Source organism: Phodopus roborovskii, unplaced genomic scaffold (assembly GCF_943737965.1).
Source record: "Phodopus roborovskii unplaced genomic scaffold, PHOROB, whole genome shotgun sequence".
In the NCBI taxonomy this organism is placed as follows: domain Eukaryota; kingdom Metazoa; phylum Chordata; class Mammalia; order Rodentia; family Cricetidae; genus Phodopus; species Phodopus roborovskii.
In genome coordinates this window covers 14,632,963-14,645,180 of record NW_026126470.1, presented here as the reverse complement: position 1 = coordinate 14,645,180, position 12,218 = coordinate 14,632,963, and the positions used below count along the sequence as shown (strand labels likewise).

Sequence of the window (12,218 nt, the reverse complement as noted above, 5' to 3'; positions counted from 1 at the left end):
AATGAGAATATTTCAAATAAAACTGGAGTTAGCATTCATTTGCTTGCCTTTTTCATTCATTTGGAAAGCTAAACCTAGGGTGTCCTTACATGTACTAGTTAACACTCTAGCCCTGTATTTAAAACTCAACAGAAGTCTAGCATCTCCCGAGAACCATGAATCTATGCAGATTGTTTGCAAACTATTCTAAGCATGTGTCCGGAACACAACTACCTTGTGTGGAGCAAATATTTCTCCCATGTGGCTCCTGAAACATGACAGGTCTGCACCCAGCTTCTCAGTTTAGAGTTCCAATGTTTCCAACAGGAAGAAAGGAAACGCTGCAGGATAATCCAATTGGATACACACACACACACACACACACACACACACACACACTCACACACATACAGATGCCATCGACTTCCACTGTGTTCATGTTTCTCTCTTTCCATATTATTCCTGTTTCATTAAACATTAGCAATCCTCCCATAGTTGCATCCTGAAATTGTATTCTTATGCATATGTGAAAGGAATAGGTGCATCTTAATAGTGTGAACTGCTAAAAAAAAAAAAAAAAAGTTAAGAGCGACTTTCAAAGCCATTTTTGAGACCGTGAAATACCAAATCTGTCCTAAAATTTATTAACTCTTGATGAAGCAGTAGAAGAGATGTTGACCAGAACAGGTAAAATCATCTTCCTACTATGGAATCTTTGTCTTTATCTGCATATCCTGTTAGAACAAATTAAACTCACAATTTAAACAAATTAAACAAATTTAAACAATTTAAACAAATTAAAACTCACAATTCCAAACTCCTGAAGTAAAATTGCTTTCCCATTACATGATGAATTATGTGACTACTCTGTGAAATTTACAAATGGGTTTGTTTGTTTGGTTACTGTCTATCCCTTATGAAATTTGGAGGCTTCTCAAAATGCATGTCAATTGATTACATTTATAACCCTGTTATATAACATTTGAAGGGCACCCCTCTACTTTTGTGGAAGTTTTATTTTTATACCTCCTTTCTTGGGATGTTTTTGCAATGTATTAAGTAGCCTGATTTTTAAAATTCTTCCCTGGTAGCAGTAAGTCATTTAACCTTCTTAATTATCTCTATTACTCTCTCTGCATGTTTTTCCTCACTATTTCCTCTTCTCCTGATCCTTTCCCCACTTCCTTATTTTGGTCTATTTCATCCCCTTGTAGCTGATACCACTCCAGTCCGATGAGAACGCCTGTTGTGACCATACAGAATTTGAACATAGTGAGATTTCCACTCACAGGGACCCCTTCTCTCTCTCCCTTTTTCTTCTTTCTCCTTTTCTCTCCCACTGCCTCTGACTCTCCCTGTCTTTTCTATCTCTCTTCTGTGCTGTATTTCCCCTTTCAACCACCATCTAAGCATTTTAACAAATGATTTCTATCACTCAGGCAAGCCGGCCTTCTCTGTCCATTCCAGAAAGAACGTGGAGGATGAGAACTGATTAGAAGTTAGAATTTTCCCTTGTAGAGAGAGAATTTCCATTTTGGTTCTTGTCACTGACATACTTGTAAATAATGTTAGTTCCTTTCATAAAAGGCCATGCATTGTCTATTTTAAAAGCCTGAAGTCTCCCCCTCCCCAGTCTTATCAGCTCTATTAGCTCCTATGGACCTACACTTAGTTAATGATAACCCCCCCCCAGTTTTCTACATTCATCCACTACTGTCCATAACTCATCTTGATCTAATGACTAGAATTATGGGAAAATAAATATTAATTATATGATGCAGATAGGGATGAATGAATGGCAATAATAACATAAGTGTTTATATGTTTATTAAAATAAATAGAGCTATGAACTTTGCACAGACTTTCAATTTTTACCAGTGCCAATAAGCAGATAATTATTTGTCTATATTCTAGACATAAATAATTCCCAAACTGCATGTTAAAAACTGGTTTTAAATAGCAAGTTTTGAGGATGACTATATCCTTATAAAAGTTAGTATTGCTTCATTTATGTTTCATTTTTTCAATGTCTTTTCTACTACTTCTGTGGAGGTTGGAGTAGTTAATACAAGAAACTAGCCAACAGGACTAGAAAACACAAACAAGAAACATGGCAGATTTGGAACACTCAAATTGGCTGTTTCAAGCCTACCAACTGTCATAATTGTAATTGCCATAACATCTGGCATTAGTTAACTGCTTACTAAATCATCATCACCTTCAGTGAGGCACTATTATTTCACTGGAGAGGAGACAAAGGGTCAGGGTGCTAATCACATTTGCTAGACTCTAGACTCGGATGTTTTATATGTGATGCTTTTGATTATTTGTTGGTGTGAGATGTGTGAAGGATAATTAAATTGTGTCCTATAAAAACTGGAGACCTTTTATTCAGCAAATAATTACCACAAGGTAAAATGTGCATGCTATTTATTTTTTTTTAATGCTTGATTGTGCAGAAGTTTATATATTTTCTAATAAAACATTCGAAAGCAGTGAATTTAGTTGTCATTAGTCTAGAAGAATCTACCTCTGTCTTTGAATATGTTTTAGGGTCTTAATGATGGCAGAGCCTATAAGAGGAGCAATTTATGCAAATGATTCAAATGAAGCCTATGAGCTTCCTTAAGCTTGAGAAAAGTTTGTAATTAGCAAATTAGCATTTGAAAAAGATATTTTGAATATGCATAGTGGAAAATTCTGCTTAACTTGTGGGGTGTGTTCAAAATGATTATTTCAGAATTCAGGCATACACATCTATTAACATGTAAATGTTTGAAGACTTAATACTCTAGCCCATTCTCTCTCTCTCTGACTGAAACTCTATATATTTTTACAAATATATATATGTGTGTGTGTGTGTGTGTGTGTGTGTGTGTGTGTGTGTACATGTAATTTACCCTGAATATACATATTGACATATGAGTGGAGCCATCTTCACGCTTTGATGTGGTATCTTTCTAAGTATTCCTAAGGACACAAAATTAAATATTTCTATTTTTCATTATTTCAGTATGGATTTTTAAAAAAGACACAGAAAGAAATGATCAGGGCATCAACATTATTTTTTTCAAATGGAATATTTACTATGTGTCAGAGTTTTGGAATTGGTGTTTTGTTCACATTTATATGAATGAAATTGCACTATAGAAAGACATACGAACACTAAACTATTAAAAAAAAACTATGACTACTTAAAAAAACCATCATGTATTTTGTTCAATGTGAAGTAAAATTTCTCAGTGTTTCTTCATATATATTGTGCCCTTTCTTTCCTCTAAGGAATTTACAAAATCTTGGTTAATTATCACATATGATGTCAAATCTCCAATAGAGAACATTTCTCTCACTTGTCTTGAGTTCCAATTCTCATCTGCTCTATATTGATCTGCATGATGATTAAAATTTTCTCAACCACCATCCAAATGTTTAGATGAACAATATATTAGCCATAAGACCTTAATTGACTCATTCAAGTCACATGGAATTTTCCACTGCTGAATTCATGATCCATTTCTAGTTGGTTGCATTCCCTACCAAACAGGTGTCCATAGGTTCTAGTCAATTTAAACCCAAAGAAGATAAATCTTTGAATCATTGTCTTTCTACATAGGGAAGAAAAAACACATATTCTATTGTTCCTTAGGTCTACCCTTGAAGCAGCCAAGCATAGTTTGACTTCATTTCTGGGAAGCCAGGCCCCTTCACCACATAAACAAAAGAAATGCTAAACCTATACCTCTAACATAGTGGTAAATATTTTCCACACTAGGTTGGTTATATCCATGTAAGGTAATAGAATAATGAAGTAATACACTGAAGAATCTCGCAATCCTAAGATTTTACGTTTATAAGTTTCCCACATTTTGCCATCATCACAGTCAGATCTTAATTTAAAATGTCAATGTTGTTCATTCTCCTTTTGGTGTCTTTGCATCCTCCTGTCTCTCTGTCTAATTTGTTGACACTTTTTTTTGGCTCAAACATAATTGAATACAATTTTAATACTATTTCCCCCTGGAGCCCCTTCCATTCTCAGAGGTCTTTATTATTGCTTTTCCTTAAGAAATCTATATTCACTCTGCTTAAATTATTTTAAAAAAGAAAGAGGAGTAAAGATAAAATAATGTAGAGATGGTTCAGCAATGAGGACACTTGATGTTCTTATGAAGACTGAAGACTGAAATTTGGTTTCTAGAACCCATGGTTGATTCAAACTTCTTTTTCTTCATCACCAGGGGATCTCATGCTCTATTCTAGACTCTTAGAGTACATGCACACAAGTCCACATACACACACACATACATCACAAGAACAGAAAAATAAAATTACAAAAGATTAATTGGGTAAGCAAAGCATTCTCTCACCAAAAAGGGTCATGCCCAACAGCATTTCCAAACACCACAGGAGTAAGTGATGAACACTGTTGCTAAGAAGACTGAGACACTTGACACAAAATATGCCAAAAAAGAAAATTATTTGTGCCTGTGAGGAATTCAGATGGAATACTAGATTATCCGCTCTCGGGAAGTCCGAGGGCTGTACTAGCAGATGTCAGAGCAGTCCTTAGTCTGTACTGACAGTTTCCAAAGAGAAAAAGTGGTGGGCCAGTAGCTGCATATCCAATTCTCCTTGAAGATAATTACAATTACTCATTTTCCTAAACAAATGTTTTCATTATAAGTGGTTGATATAAGTGGCTTATGTTGTCGACATTAGATTTGTTTACTACTTTAGTTTGGCTGTCTGAGTATTTGCCAATCTTTCTTCACTGGAAATCTCCAATCTTTGATGTCTCAGAAAATAGTTTCATATAAGCAATATTTTATCATATTTTGTTTTGGTATAATTTTGTTCTAACTTGAATACACTTTTGAAACTCTATGTTAATGTTTACTTTGCAATAAATACAAGAACAAAGGAAAAAATATTACTCAAAATCGTTTTAGAAGTACATCTATTTCTAGTATGTTAAAGTCAAACATTCATTATTTCCAGTTATTTTCTTAGACTATATTTGACTAAATTACTTTTAAGTAATTTAGTTAATCCTTGGTAATATGATTTTCAATAAAGTCTTGTGTTCTGTAGATTGCAAGAGGGTTTTTGACTGATAAATAGTAGCAATGGAGATGAAATCTGAGTAAGTTGTTTGACAAAGATTATGCTATAACTCTTTTTCAGAGAGTTTATTCTTTGGTGTCTAACTTTCTCCAGGCTTTTGTAATTCTTACTACAAACAGAAATATGTATCAATAATAATAATAAATTTCTTTCAGTTGTTTAGGTTTAAGAATTTAGGAAGATTAGGAAAACAAATGTGATAGTCAAACAACTGTCCAAAAACATCCATACTTTATACAAATATCTTTAGTGCCCAATAAATAAATCCATAATGCACTTAGAAAAAGCACATATCATTGCTGGCAAAGTCATAAACTTAAATCCAATACTTTATTATAACATAATTTGATGTGAGTCATTCTTAACTTTAAAGTATGATGTGGTAATCAGAAATATTGGAAGCCTAGAGAGCAATTAATTTATAAATGTCCTATGAAATGACATTTAACTATTAAAAATGATTACTAGTGTACAACTAAAAGCTTTGGAGAGTCTTAAATAGAACTACATAATAAATATATAAATGTCTAGTAAGAAAAGACCATTACATTGTGTTATGGTGGGGACTTTTCTGTCTTTGTTTCTTTGTGTTGTTGCTTTAAACTTGAGATATTTTAGATTATAATTAGGGCAGGTTGAAATGATTTGTTACATAATTTTCACTTTTAAAGTAGTATTCCTTTACTGTCTACTATATACTAACTTATTGATCCAAGCTGAAAAATCAGTGATAAATTTTGAGCTGTAGCTTTAACAACCAGAAAAACATCTATAATATATGTATGTGACTAGGAAAAATGCATGAAAATACCTAATTGTGTGTACTGTTAAGCAAAAGAATTAAAGATGATAGCCCCCTTTTACCATTTAGCAGGGCATGAAAGAGCAAAAGAAATTCATAACTTCATTAGTTGCTCTCACACAACATCACAAGCCACCTGCACTCCAGAACATTTACATTAGAGCAGATGGATTGCTGAATGGCATATCAACGACTTTCAGAATGTTTGTTTTAAAAAATAAGCTCACTTCTGAGCAAAGGACAAGTGAAGTCTACAACCTGAAAAGCCTTTTATATTTAAAGACACTAACAAAACATATCTTTATCTCTAAGAGAAAAACATAAACATCAGCTAATCTACAAAATTATGTAACTTGCATTATACTCACGATCTCAGTCTGCATATATTTTAATTTTGCTACATCCATTAGCAGCTTTTGTAGCTACCTGACATCCTCTAATAAATGAAAGAAATTTAGCCTTCACTCTTGTAAGAGATTTCTGAACTGTGATCTCCCAAGTCCTTGAGTACAGCTTGTTCCTTATGCATAACACAGTTCAAATAAAAATTTTTGAGGATATTTTCATATTCAGGAAATTTTCTCTTTCAATTCAGAATGAGTCCTGTATTTTCAATGAGATGTACAAGTCACTACTATAGAATAACTAGTTCTTATGAATGCAGTATTGTGGATTCATACACATTTTGTTTTACAGATATACATACATATATGTATATATGTTTATAAGCATATGTATATTATAAGATATCTTCATTTTATGTGCTCTAGATGGTTCTACAATTTCATCCCTAGTCTGAACAGATGCGAAAGACCTGTGGCATCACTGTTTTCCTGAGCATTTTGCATGCAGAATGAACATAAGGGAAAACTGTCTTAGTGAACTAGCTTTGCTATTAAATATGGGACCTCAACCCTAATCACAGAGCTACATACAAGCAAAGGAGGAATGCTAACATCAGGAGGGATAGTCTTCACTGGAGAAAAGATACCAAATTCTCTATCCAGTACCAAAGTGATCAGCCCTGACATGCATGTGATACTATACAGACTAAGCATGTTGTATTTTTGTTTTTAGAAGTGTATATTTGCATGTATCTATGTATAATATATATTTTGTGTGTGTATATGTGTGTGTTTGTGTAACAGTAATTAAAGAAAGTGGTCATAAATTTGAAAGGAACTGCATGAGAAAGTTTAAAAAACAGGAAAAGGAAGGGGAAATGTCATTACATATAAATTTTCTTTTTTAGATAATATAGTACAAGATAAAATGAATCAAATTTATAAATAGCCTTCCTTCAAACTCTAACTCCTAAGAAAACAAAACTTTCTTATATCGTTTCTGGCTTTTTCCAAAAATGGTTATTAAAAACTGTGGATAATATGCTCATGTATATAGCTTTGTTCTCTGTAAAATGCTGGCTTGTCATCAATATTCTCTTCTATTTCTTTACATTGACGCAGCATATTGAACATTTTTCTATGTTAAATAATAAACAGGGTTAGAAATACTTAAGAAGTTACAGCAGCAGAGAAAGGAGACAATGGTACAGCCCTCTTTTCTAAACAACTTTCCAAACACTATGAAGAATGTTGCCTCTACATCTTCTATATCTTCAGGATGAGCTGATTGTTAGTCATTTCTGTAACTTCAAGAAAGATTTTTACAATCTATATTTATATTTTGGACCACACTGGAACCTGCCTTCCAATTTGTCTGTTGTGGCTTTCTTTATCCTTCACATAACTGTCCTGAATAAATATTTAGTCTGTTGTTCTTGAGTCTTCTTTGAAAAAAATGTGCAAAGCATTGCCATTTTTCCTATGTGCTTCCTACATTCTGGCCTGGGGATTGCATATAATGTGTTTCAGAATGGAGGCCTGGTGTGGGCTAACAAACTGCTGAGATGTCTATACAAAGGGCTCTATTCTCGATTCCTTTGTGTATGTGAAAGACAACTTGAAATTCTGAAGAGATTGAAAGTGGAGGTTGCCATCCTCCTAGTCCCCCTTCAAAGGAAGGCTCTCTGTGACAAATCCCTCTGCTTATTAGACAAAGTGCAAAAGGCATTACATCTGGAGTTCATAAGCCATTGTTTTATGAACTGATCCATCATACAATCCCTTCTACTTTTAAATAAACCCATGAGAATGTGTTAAGTAGGATTATGCATGTACACTTGTACACATGCTACATTACACACACACACACACACACACACACACACACACACACACACTCACTAAACACTAGTGCTATTTCAATGGAATTGCAGCAAACTTTTAAAATTAATGAAAGCAATGATTATTTTAAGATTTGCTATATTTTGCAGTTCTGACTCAGCTGCTTATAGCCTTTCGAACTTATAACTACCTATATTTTTTAATTCAAAAATGTCTCATGATATGGCATTATTTTAGTTTAAAAATGTAAAAACAGACTTGAATAGTGTTTGAAGCATGCCATACCTATGAATAACAAGAATAAACACTTAAACTTATTTTCCTTCCACAAGTATCAGAACATTTTTTTTTTCCTTCACATCTCCAGACTATCACATTTCAAATTGTTCATGGTATGAGAAAAAATTGTGAGGAGCAAATTGCCTAATGCTGTGTACCATAGTGATGGACTTGAGTAGATTTTAAATACTTAGAAGATTACTATAGATTCCAGGGCTCTCCACCTTCCTTAAGATGACATTCTACTCTAGTTAAGATCACTGATATGATCTGATGACTTATTTATATTTATTTTATTTTTTAGATTATAAATAAGTTTTTATTTAAAGTTTATAACTTAAAATTATTTAAAATTTATTGTTAAAAATTTTTACATAGAATATTATTAAATATTTTTTTATCATTTTGACCCAGTTTATTGATGTTGGAATCCAAAGTCTTTTTTTATTTTTTATTTATTTTTTTTATAACCAAGTCAATTTAAATGAAAACAAACATTTATAGACAATATTTGGGAATTTGGGCATTGTTCATTCCAAACTACTTCCTGCTGGTAAGGGGCGCTGTCATGGGGGATTCTAAGAAGATGCAGAAATACTGGCTGTAGTCTGCAAGGCTGCTTTGTCCAGTTGTTTTGAATGTAGGATCACCTGCTACTCTGTTTCAGGCAGTTTGGCTTGATCAAACCATATTAGTCTGGAAGGAATCCCCAGCTTTTTATTTTCTGTGGAAACAAAAATAGAAATCCTTTTCCCCAGTAACTTGTCCTTAAACTTAAATTTTGGAGTCAAAGCATTTTTTTAAAAAAATTTATTATTTTACATGTTGATCCCAGTTCCCTCTCCCTCGCTCCCTCCCTTGCTTTTACCCTCTCTGCCCTCTCACATGCACTCTAACCACCCTCCCCTCCTATGCCCCCACCCCAATTCCATATGTAGGGGAATGCCTTCCAGTTGGGGTCATGTAGATCTGACAGGTCATGTGAAGTAGGGACTAGGGCTTCTCTCCTGTCTCTAGGTTAAGGCAGTTATCCCTCCATGGGGGGATGTGTTTGCAAGGTCATTTTGTGCACCAGGGATACATCCTGGCTCCACTGTCTGAGGTCCCTTAGACTGCTCAGTCCTTTTGGCTGAGAACCATATTCAGGGGATCTGAGTCAGTCCCATGCTGGCTTCCCAGCTATCAGTCTGGGGGCCCGTTAGCTCCTCCTTGTTCAGGTAAGCTGTCTCTATTTGTTTCTGCCGCCTGGTCTTGTCCTCTCAATCTGCATCTGGGTTCTACTTCAACTCAATGTTTATGTATGGGTGTTTGATCCTGTTTTCAACAGGTTTTAGATGAGGGCTCCATGAATAAGTTAGTTGTTGATCTCACTCTCCAGGAAGGGCATTTATGGTAGCCTTTCCAGGTATGCTCAAATTGTTAGTTGGCAGCAGTCTTGTAGTTCTCTAGACCTTTCTTTGTGTTCAATTTTATCTTCAAACCAATATTGGCTCCCTCTTTTATGTTCTCTCTCTCTCTCTCTCTCTCTCTCTCTCTCTCTGTCCCCCTCCCTCCCATCTTCTATTCCTAACTGGTCTCAATCTTCCTGGTTGCACATGTTTTCCTTTCTTCCCCCCTCGTTTTCTCCTACTTCTCTCTCCATTCACTGCCCCCCCCACTTCCCCTGAGCTCTGGGGGACTTGTCCCTTCCCGGTTCTGTGAGGTACTTTATATGAATCTCTTAGAATACACCTTGTATCCTAGTTCCTCTGGTGGTGTGAATTATAGGCTGGTGATCCTTTGCTCTTGGTCTAAAATCCATATATGAGTGGAATACTACTCTGCAGAAAAAAATAATGGTATCTTGAAATTCACAGTCAAGTGGATGGCACTTGAAGAAACCATCCTGAATGAGGTAACCCAGTCATATTATGAAATATTTATTAATTTTAATATTATTTACTTAATCAATGGTTATTATTCTAAGAGAAATCCAAATTAAAAGAACATAAGCATGGATAGAGCTGAAAAAAGTAACCTTATAAATGCCCCCACTTAAGCTCAGCAACATGTGTAAAACTACTTTTTGGCTATTAGATCCTTTTTGAATGACTCCCAGGTTGATTAAAGGTGGCTATCTCAGTTTTACAGTAATTCAAATTCATGAAAAATTCTTTGCTGCCTGACTTACTTCCTGTTTTGTTTTGTTTTATTTGTTTTAGAAGAGTCTACCTTTGTGCTGATGAATTTTGGTAATGATGAATTTTGTTCTTTCTCTTCTTAGACCAAGATCAAATACAAACTGCAAAATTCACTGGAAAAAAAAAAAAAAACTGTTTTTAGAAGTTGAATGCACCAGTCTAGATTGCAAGAATCAGGGAAAAAGTTGTTAGTAAAATTGTACAAGGAAAGGATAATGGTAATGGTCAGGAGTGAATGCACTATACTATTGATAAAGAACACTCACTGACAATACACCCATATAAAGCTGCTCTATATGTTCTGCCAGAGTGTCGAAAAGTGCACATTTGGAGGACAAAATCCATGATTTTTCTGATTTTTTTTTTCTGGGCATATACTTGGAAGACTGTGTCTCCTAGTAACTGCCAAGCAATTAGACTTCATTATGCCTGTGCTTATGCAATACTAATTAACATGTCTGTTGTACTGCCTTTCTCATATGATCATGTGACAGCCCACAGGTCTGACACCCTCTGTGAACCAACAGCTGAGGAAATTTTCAACATGGCAGATTTTTTTTTTTTAACAATACACACCCAAACACAAATGTAATCACACTTTTCTGAACAACTGCAAGGACAGAATGTGTTATAGTGCTCTACAATTAGTGGTTTGCATTAATTTGTACTGGTTGAGAAAATAAAGGAGACAGGAGACTATGCAAGCATATGTGTGCAAATGATTATACCTTGGGTGAAGGATTTAGAAGCACAGTAGTAATCTATCCCCATGGAGAAATATCAGATGTAGCAGAGTATTATCATTGAGCATTCAAAACAAAGTCATCAATGTATCTACATCATCATTATGAACCTGTATGTTTACTAATTATTTAACATGTAGATGTTGTAAATTGAAGGGTCTGATCATTGGTGAGTTTTCATTTGCTTTGTTTTTCTTTGAGTTGGATATGAATAGTGTCCTTACAAAACCAGACATAATAATAGCCCACATGGATGATAGAATCTATTGTCAAATTGCTGAAGTTAGGGGAAGTTACAGGCTCTGCAAATTGATACACAATTAACAATAAGAAATAAAGAAAAGATAGCTCATGATAGGAGGTTGTCAGTAGAGGTATGTTATGTTATTGTAATATAAATTAAAGAAATGCTTGTTTACACAATGAGTTTTGAGAGAAAAAAAAGCAAACTAAAATGAGTGTCCTATAATAGAAACCAATAAATATGTTTTACTTTTATACAATGTCAGAATTTATTGAATAACAATAAATTTGTGAGGTTTAGTATTTTCGATGGCAGCAATTTGTCATAAAAAACCACCTACATTGTCTTGCCAAGGTAAATGTGAGTTCTTTTATTTAGATCTTAGTTTCTAATATTAACTCTTATATGCTACAGCAAAAATATCTATATGTCTACATTCATATAAATGGGTTACAGAAAACTTAAATTAAAAAGGCTAAAGCAGATTTAAACAGGTTTCTAAAACAGATGGAAATAATCTGTGTTGATAAGATAACAAACTGGAACAGGGCTGGGAGAGAGATATGGTTGGGACAGGTTTGGAATCAGGCTTGAGAAGAAAGCAGGAGAATTTATCTGCAGGTTCAAAGGCTGATTTGAGTGACGAGCATGGAATGGGTTGGAAGTAGGAAATAGTGGGTC

General features: G+C 34.4%; 1 protein-coding gene across 16 annotated transcripts in view; it reads left to right on the top strand.

The window, feature by feature from the left end:
• The window catches only part of Robo2 (roundabout guidance receptor 2), a 1,084,901-nt gene that overhangs the window by 792,585 nt on the left and 280,098 nt on the right, over window positions 1–12,218 (top strand). The window lies entirely within an intron of this gene.